The sequence below is a fragment of the Poromitra crassiceps genome (genome assembly GCF_964638095.1).
Source record: "Poromitra crassiceps genome assembly, chromosome: 6".
Taxonomy (NCBI): domain Eukaryota; kingdom Metazoa; phylum Chordata; class Actinopteri; order Beryciformes; family Melamphaidae; genus Poromitra; species Poromitra crassiceps.
The window spans coordinates 9,083,537-9,092,660 of NC_139627.1; the positions used below are offsets into that span (position 1 = coordinate 9,083,537).

Genomic DNA, 9,124 nt, shown 5'->3' on the forward strand with positions numbered 1-9,124 from the left:
AGCTGTAGGGTTTAACTCCAGTGTGGATGCGTTTATGTGATGTTAGGCTACCTAACTGACTGAAACTGCTCCCACATTGGTCACAGCTGTAGGGTTTAACTCCAGTGTGGATGCGTTTATGTGATGTTAGGCTACCTAACTGACTGAAACTGCTCCCACATTGGTCACAGCTGTAGGGTTTAACTCCAGTGTGGATGCGGTTATGTGTTGTTAGGTGACCTAACTGACTGAACCTGCTCCCACATTGGTCACAGCTGTAGGGTTTAACTCCAGTGTGGATGCGTTTATGTTTTGTTAGGTTACCTAACTGACTGAACCTGCTCCCACATTGGTCACAGCTGTAAGGTTTAACTCCAGTATGTCTTGTTAGGTGAGCTAAATGACTGAACCTGCTCCCACATTGGTCACAGCTGTAGGGTTTAACTCCAGTGTGGATGTGTTTATGTCTTGTTAGGCTCGCTAAATGACTGAACCTGTTCCCACATTGGTCACAGCTGTAGGGTTTAACTCCAGTGTGGATGCGTTTATGTGTTGTTAGGCTCACTAAATGACTGAACCTGTTCCCACATTGGTCACAGCTGTAGGGTTTAACTCCAGTGTGGATGCGTTTATGTGTTGTTAGGCTACCTAAGTGACTGAACCTGCTCCCACATTGGTCACAGCTGTAGGGTTTAACTCCAGTGTGGATGCGTTTATGTGATGTTAGGCTACCTAACTCACTGAACCTGCTCCCACATTGGTCACAGCTGTAGGGTTTAACTCCAGTGTGGATGCGTTTATGTCTTGTTAGGTGAGCTAACTCACTGAACCTGTTCCCACATTGGTCACAGCTGTAGGGTTTAACTCCAGTGTGGATGCGTTTATGTGATGTTAGGCTATCTAACCGACTGAACCTGCTCCCACATTGGTCACAGCTGTAGGGTTTAACTCCAGTGTGGATGCGTTTATGTGATGTTAGGCTACCTAACTGACTGAAACTGCTCCCACATTGGTCACAGCTGTAGGGTTTAACTCCAGTGTGGATGCGTTTATGTGATGTTAGGCTACCTAACTGACTGAAACTGCTCCCACATTGGTCACAGCTGTAGGGTTTAACTCCAGTGTGGATGCGGTTATGTGTTGTTAGGTGACCTAACTGACTGAACCTGCTCCCACATTGGTCACAGCTGTAGGGTTTAACTCCAGTGTGGATGCGTTTATGTTTTGTTAGGTTACCTAACTGACTGAACCTGCTCCCACATTGGTCACAGCTGTAAGGTTTAACTCCAGTGTGGACGCGTTTATGTCTTGTTAGGTGAGCTAAATGACTGAACCTGCTCCCACATTGGTCACAGCTGTAGGGTTTAACTCCAGTGTGGATGTGTTTATGTCTTGTTAGGCTCGCTAAATGACTGAACCTGTTCCCACATTGGTCACAGCTGTAGGGTTTAACTCCAGTGTGGATGCGTTTATGTGTTGTTAGGCTCACTAAATGACTGAACCTGTTCCCACATTGGTCACAGCTGTAGGGTTTAACTCCAGTGTGGATGCGTTTATGTGTTGTTAGGCTACCTAAGTGACTGAACCTGCTCCCACATTGGTCACAGCTGTAGGGTTTAACTCCAGTGTGGATGCGTTTATGTGATGTTAGGCTACCTAACTCACTGAACCTGCTCCCACATTGGTCACAGCTGTAGGGTTTAACTCCAGTGTGGATGCGTTTATGTCTTGTTAGGTGAGCTAACTCACTGAACCTGTTCCCACATTGGTCACAGCTGTAGGGTTTAACTCCAGTGTGGATGCGTTTATGTGATGTTAGGCTATCTAACCGACTGAACCTGCTCCCACATTGGTCACAGCTGTAGGGTTTAACTCCAGTGTGGATGCGTTTATGTGATGTTAGGCTACCTAACTGACTGAAACTGCTCCCACATTGGTCACAGCTGTAGGGTTTAACTCCAGTGTGGATGCGTTTATGTGATGTTAGGCTACCTAACTGACTGAAACTGCTCCCACATTGGTCACAGCTGTAGGGTTTAACTCCAGTGTGGATGCGGTTATGTGTTGTTAGGTGACCTAACTGACTGAACCTGCTCCCACATTGGTCACAGCTGTAGGGTTTAACTCCAGTGTGGATGCGTTTATGTTTTGTTAGGTTACCTAACTGACTGAACCTGCTCCCACATTGGTCACAGCTGTAAGGTTTAACTCCAGTGTGGACGCGTTTATGTCTTGTTAGGTGAGCTAAATGACTGAACCTGTTCCCACATTGGTCACAGCTGTAGGGTTTAACTCCAGTGTGGATGCGTTTATGTGTTGTTAGGCTCACTAAATGACTGAACCTGTTCCCACATTGGTCACAGCTGTAGGGTTTAACTCCAGTGTGGATGCGTTTATGTGTTGTTAGGCTACCTAAGTGACTGAACCTGCTCCCACATTGGTCACAGCTGTAGGGTTTAACTCCAGTGTGGATGCGTTTATGTGATGTTAGGCTACCTAACTCACTGAACCTGCTCCCACATTGGTCACAGCTGTAGGGTTTAACTCCAGTGTGGATGCGTTTATGTCTTGTTAGGTGAGCTAACTCACTGAACCTGTTCCCACATTGGTCACAGCTGTAGGGTTTAACTCCAGTGTGGATGCGTTTATGTGATGTTAGGCTATCTAACCGACTGAACCTGCTCCCACATTGGTCACAGCTGTAGGGTTTAACTCCAGTGTGGATGCGTTTATGTGATGTTAGGCTACCTAACTGACTGAAACTGCTCCCACATTGGTCACAGCTGTAGGGTTTAACTCCAGTGTGGATGCGTTTATGTGATGTTAGGCTACCTAACTGACTGAAACTGCTCCCACATTGGTCACAGCTGTAGGGTTTAACTCCAGTGTGGATGCGGTTATGTGTTGTTAGGTGACCTAACTGACTGAACCTGCTCCCACATTGGTCACAGCTGTAGGGTTTAACTCCAGTGTGGATGCGTTTATGTTTTGTTAGGTTACCTAACTGACTGAACCTGCTCCCACATTGGTCACAGCTGTAAGGTTTAACTCCAGTGTGGACGCGTTTATGTCTTGTTAGGTGAGCTAAATGACTGAACCTGCTCCCACATTGGTCACAGCTGTAGGGTTTAACTCCAGTGTGGATGTGTTTATGTCTTGTTAGGCTCGCTAAATGACTGAACCTGTTCCCACATTGGTCACAGCTGTAGGGTTTAACTCCAGTGTGGATGCGTTTATGTGTTGTTAGGCTCACTAAATGACTGAACCTGTTCCCACATTGGTCACAGCTGTAGGGTTTAACTCCAGTGTGGATGCGTTTATGTGTTGTTAGGCTACCTAAGTGACTGAACCTGCTCCCACATTGGTCACAGCTGTAGGGTTTAACTCCAGTGTGGATGCGTTTATGTGATGTTAGGCTACCTAACTCACTGAACCTGCTCCCACATTGGTCACAGCTGTAGGGTTTAACTCCAGTGTGGATGCGTTTATGTCTTGTTAGGTGAGCTAACTCACTGAACCTGTTCCCACATTGGTCACAGCTGTAGGGTTTAACTCCAGTGTGGATGCGTTTATGTGATGTTAGGCTATCTAACCGACTGAACCTGCTCCCACATTGGTCACAGCTGTAGGGTTTAACTCCAGTGTGGATGCGTTTATGTGATGTTAGGCTACCTAACTGACTGAAACTGCTCCCACATTGGTCACAGCTGTAGGGTTTAACTCCAGTGTGGATGCGTTTATGTGATGTTAGGCTACCTAACTGACTGAAACTGCTCCCACATTGGTCACAGCTGTAGGGTTTAACTCCAGTGTGGATGCGGTTATGTGTTGTTAGGTGACCTAACTGACTGAACCTGCTCCCACATTGGTCACAGCTGTAGGGTTTAACTCCAGTGTGGATGCGTTTATGTTTTGTTAGGTTACCTAACTGACTGAACCTGCTCCCACATTGGTCACAGCTGTAAGGTTTAACTCCAGTGTGGACGCGTTTATGTCTTGTTAGGTGAGCTAAATGACTGAACCTGCTCCCACATTGGTCACAGCTGTAGGGTTTAACTCCAGTGTGGATGTGTTTATGTCTTGTTAGGCTCGCTAAATGACTGAACCTGTTCCCACATTGGTCACAGCTGTAGGGTTTAACTCCAGTGTGGATGCGTTTATGTGTTGTTAGGCTCACTAAATGACTGAACCTGTTCCCACATTGGTCACAGCTGTAGGGTTTAACTCCAGTGTGGATGCGTTTATGTGTTGTTAGGCTACCTAAGTGACTGAACCTGCTCCCACATTGGTCACAGCTGTAGGGTTTAACTCCAGTGTGGATGCGTTTATGTGATGTTAGGCTACCTAACTGACTGAACCTGTAGCGTGTACTACGAAGCTAGTTTAATGCCTTATCCGAGTAAGTTTGAGTTTAAACCTGGTTTAGCCGTACTACAAAGCAAGTTAACTTTCAATCACCATGGCAACTGACGCTGCAAAGCTAACCTGGTCGCGACCAGGTTAGCTTCAGAGGATAAGATCAAAATCCATGACAGACCCATATAATCGGCTCTCTGGAGTCACTCACCGTTCATATAAGATCGCCATATGAAAAATAGATTGCAGTCAACTGAGAATATAACAAGAAAAACATTTGTGGCTCTGTAGGCTACATAATTAAATTAAGCCTACTTACCACTTTATGTCTTAACAGCTCAACGATGCGTGGAGAAATATGATCACTATTAATCACCGCGGCGCATATCATGAATGGACCCTCAAATGGAGTGAGGGTGATATTCTCCTACATGCCAGAAAAGCCTATACATATAATATAGATATGGGATAAATATGGATAGCCCCAATACTAAATATGCAGGCTATTCTTGCATCTTTCAGCTGGAACTGTGTCCTGTAGGCTGTATGCCAATATATGAGCAAAAATAGGCTAGTTTTTATCACTGAATTGAGACGATGCGGGCATATGCCCGCATCGTCTCAATTCAGTTCAGCAGCTTTCTCTTTTATAGTAGGCTATTAGGCTTTATACTAGACTATTTTATATATGAATTATTCGATCAGTGCAACCACACACATTTATTCATTGAGCATGCGTTTCTAAATCTATGGTCTAAATAGGCTTACAGATTGTGGAAATGTATAGACTGAGATTACACATTTACATGTGTTGCTGCTGCCTGTATCAATGCAGCTGTATCAATCGCTGATCAAAGTAAATCAAATGACTGATGTGAATACAAGCTGCTGCCTTAGACAGCCCTTCAGCAGACTATCCAACGCGGATTTTCATTCTGACATTAAATCGCGGATAAATTAAATATCCGCTAAAACTCTGATCATGCACTGCGCTTCATTGAACGAGGAAATGGGTGTGGAAATGGGTGTGGGCGTGGATAAACTCAGCTGTTCATAATGTGATTGGCTACCGCACCTCTTTCGCGTGGACGCGCGCCTGTGCACGAGCGAAAAACGTGCGCGTGCACAGGCAGATCCCAGGTCCACTTACCTAGTAAAAAACCAGCGTCGTAGTATCAGTTAACTAGATAGCTTTGATCCTGTTCAGTCAAACCAGATCAAAGGGACTTATCGCGGATCTGTTAAACTAGTTTCGTAGTACAGGGCTCTGGTCCCACATTGGTCACAGCTGTAGGGTTTATCTCCAGTGTGGATGCGTTTATGTGTTGTTAGGTGACCTAACTGACTGAACCTGCTCCCACATTGGTCACAGCTGTAGGGTTTAGCTCCAGTGTGGATGCGTTTATGTCTTGTTAGGCTACCTAACTGACTGAACCTGCTCCCACACTCCTGACAGGAGTAAGGCTTCTCCCCTGAGTGAACTCTCTGATGTTGCTTTAACAGCTGAAGTCTTGTGAATGTTTTGTCACACTGATCACAGCGGTGACGTCTGGGTCCACTGGTGTCTCTCTGTTTCCATAAAAAGATATAAAGAAGAATCAGGACAGAGAGACTGTGTGTGTGTGTGTGTGTGTGTGTGTGTGTGTGTGTGTGTGCGTGCGTGCGTGCGTGCGTGCGTGCGTGCGTGTGCACGCGCGAGTGCGTGAGTGTGACTGTGTGTGTGTGTGTGTGTGTGTGTGTGTGTTGCAACATCAGTGATACAACAGTGATATTTTTTTCTCACCTCTTCTGAAGAATTCATCTTGACAGTGTTCCTCTTCTCCTCTGCCAGATGTCTCTTCTTCTCTGCCAATCAGCTCTGACATCATCAAACAGAGACAGAAGGTAAGACGGGAAACACCCACAAAAACATACGAATAATGTAGCTGAAGCATATAATTCATATGATTCATTTTCTTAAGACCAGCAATCTTGTGTGTTACGCACGCTCTGTTTCTAGGGTGGAGACGCTGGAGACGATGCGCCATTGCCGCAACATGTTTTGGGATTTATGAATTAATGAATTTGGTCATTTTCGAAGTAAATCCTAGAGCGAGAACTAACAAAGAGGGTTCCCTCTCTAACCAAAAGTACTTCCTTGTTTGGCTGAGGCGCGTGCGCTGCACTGATGACTGCACACTCGTTTCTTTAGCCAGGGTCAGAATCATCATCAGTTTATTGATTTGTTTATTTAGCGAGACCACAGACTTCAGCCCACGGCTTTACAGTAAAGTGGAGAACCTGACACATTATATTTATAGATCATAATTCAAACATTTTTACCTGATAGTTTTTGCAAATGAACTCCTCATTATTTATTTAATTATGCATTTATTTATGTATGTATGTATTTATGTAATTTTTTCTTTTCTTTTCTTTCTTTTTTTCTTTCTTTCTTTCTTTCTTTCTTTCTTTCTTTCTTTCTTTCTTTCTTTCTTTCTTTCTTTCTTTTCTTTCTTTCTTTCTTTATTCTTTGTGATGTAGGCTCGACTCACATAAAAGAGAGAGTTAGATAGAGAGAGATAGGGAGAGAGAGAGGGAGATGGAGAACGAGGAGATGCGTGATTCTCCCTGTGCAATTTGTCATGTCAGCCTGTTTAGGGTCGTTCCGTGTGATTGACAGGCGATCGATACAAGCATGCTTGGCATCTTTTCACACACACACACACACACACACACACACACACACACACACACACATATGAAACTGTTTAAGGTATGTGATTTATATGTAAGTAAAGATAATACAGGAACGTCATACCTTGTGTAACAGATGTGGGAGGGGCCTGGAAAGGGACGACTCACAGGTTTGTTTTCCAGTATTGATTGAATCCTGCAGAAGACAATACAACACATGAGCTGCCTTCTGCTCTGCAAGGCAACATATCAGAATCAACTTCCTGACACAGGGCAGCCTGCTGTACCTACCTGCTTTACCTACCTGCTGTACCTACCTGCTTTACCTACCTGCTTTACCTACCTGCTTTACCTACCTGCTGTACCTACCTGCTGTACCTACCTGCTGTACCTACCTGCTTTACCTACCTGCTGTACCTACCTGCTGTACCTACCTGCTTTACCTACCTGCTGTACCTACCTGCTGTACCTACCTGCTTTACCTACCTGCTTTACCTACCTGCTGTACCTACCTGCTTTACCTACCTGCTGTACCTACCTGCTGTACCTACCTGCTGTACCTACCTGCTGTACCTACCTGCTTTACCTACCTGCTTTACCTACCTGCTGTACCTACCTGCTTTACCTACCTGCTGTACCTACCTGCTGTACCTACCTGCTTTACCTACCTGCTTTACCTACCTGCTGTACCTACCTGCTGTACCTACCTGCTGTACCTACCTGCTGTACCTACCTGCTGTACCTACCTGCTGTACCTACCTGCTTTACCTACCTGCTTTACCTACCTGCTTTACCTACCTGCTTTACCTACCTGCTGTACCTACCTGCTTTACCTACCTGCTGTACCTACCTGCTGTACCTACCTGCTGTACCTACCTGCTGTACCTACCTGCTTTACCTACCTGCTGTACCTACCTGCTTTACCTACCTGCTGTACCTACCTGCTGTACCTACCTGCTGTACCTACCTGCTGTACCTACCTGCTGTACCTACCTGCTGTACCTACCTGCTGTACCTACCTGCTTTACCTACCTGCTTTACCTACCTGCTGTACCTACCTGCTGTACCTACCTGCTGTACCTACCTGCTGTACCTACCTGCTGTACCTACCTGCTGTACCTACCTGCTGTACCTACCTGCTGTACCTACCTGCTTTACCTACCTGCTGTACCTACCTGCTGTACCTACCTGCTGTACCTACCTGCTTTACCTACCTGCTGTACCTACCTGCTTTACCTACCTGCTGTACCTACCTGCTGTACCTACCTGCTTTACCTACCTGCTGTACCTACCTGCTTTACCTACCTGCTGTACCTACCTGCTGTACCTACCTGCTTTACCTACCTGCTGTACCTACCTGCTGTACCTACCTGCTGTACCTACCTGCTGTACCTACCTGCTTTACCTACCTGCTGTACCTACCTGCTGTACCTACCTGCTGTACCTACCTGCTGTACCTACCTGCTTTACCTACCTGCTGTACCTACCTGCTTTACCTACCTGCTGTACCTACCTTCTGTACCTACCTGCTTTACCTACCTGCTGTACCTACCTGCTGTACCTACCTGCTGTACCTACCTGCTGTACCTACCTGCTGTACCTACCTGCTTTACCTACCTGCTGTACCTACCTGCTTTACCTACCTGCTGTACCTACCTGCTTTACCTACCTGCTGTACCTACCTGCTTTACCTACCTTCTGTACCTACCTGCTTTACCTACCTGCTGTACCTACCTGCTTTACCTACCTGCTGTACCTACCTGCTGTACCTACCTGCTGTACCTACCTGCTTTACCTACCTGCTGTACCTACCTGCTGTACCTACCTGCTTTACCTACCTGCTGTACCTACCTGCTTTACCTACCTGCTTTACCTACCTGCTGTACCTACCTGCTTTACCTACCTGCTTTACCTACCTGCTGTACCTACCTGCTGTACCTACCTGCTTTACCTACCTGCTGTACCTACCTGCTTTACCTACCTGCTGTACCTACCTGCTTTACCTACCTGCTTTACCTACCTGCTTTACCTACCTGCTGTACCTACCTGCTTTACCTACCTGCTGTACCTACCTGCTGTACCTACCTGCTTTACCTACCTGCTTTACCTACCT

At 46.0% G+C, this 9,124-nt stretch overlaps 1 long non-coding RNA gene across 1 annotated transcript in view; it reads right to left on the reverse strand.

Moving 5' to 3' along the window:
* Positions 1-5,797: 5,797 nt before the first annotated feature.
* The window catches only part of LOC310778314, an 8,425-nt gene continuing 5,098 nt past the window's right edge, over positions 5,798-9,124 (reverse strand). Inside the window, exons 2-4 of the long non-coding RNA XR_014552769.1 lie at positions 7,136-7,207; positions 6,119-6,193; positions 5,798-5,904 (exon numbers count right to left, since the gene is read on the reverse strand). This is a non-coding gene — a long non-coding RNA (uncharacterized lncRNA). The remainder of the gene's footprint in view (positions 5,905-6,118; positions 6,194-7,135; positions 7,208-9,124) is intronic.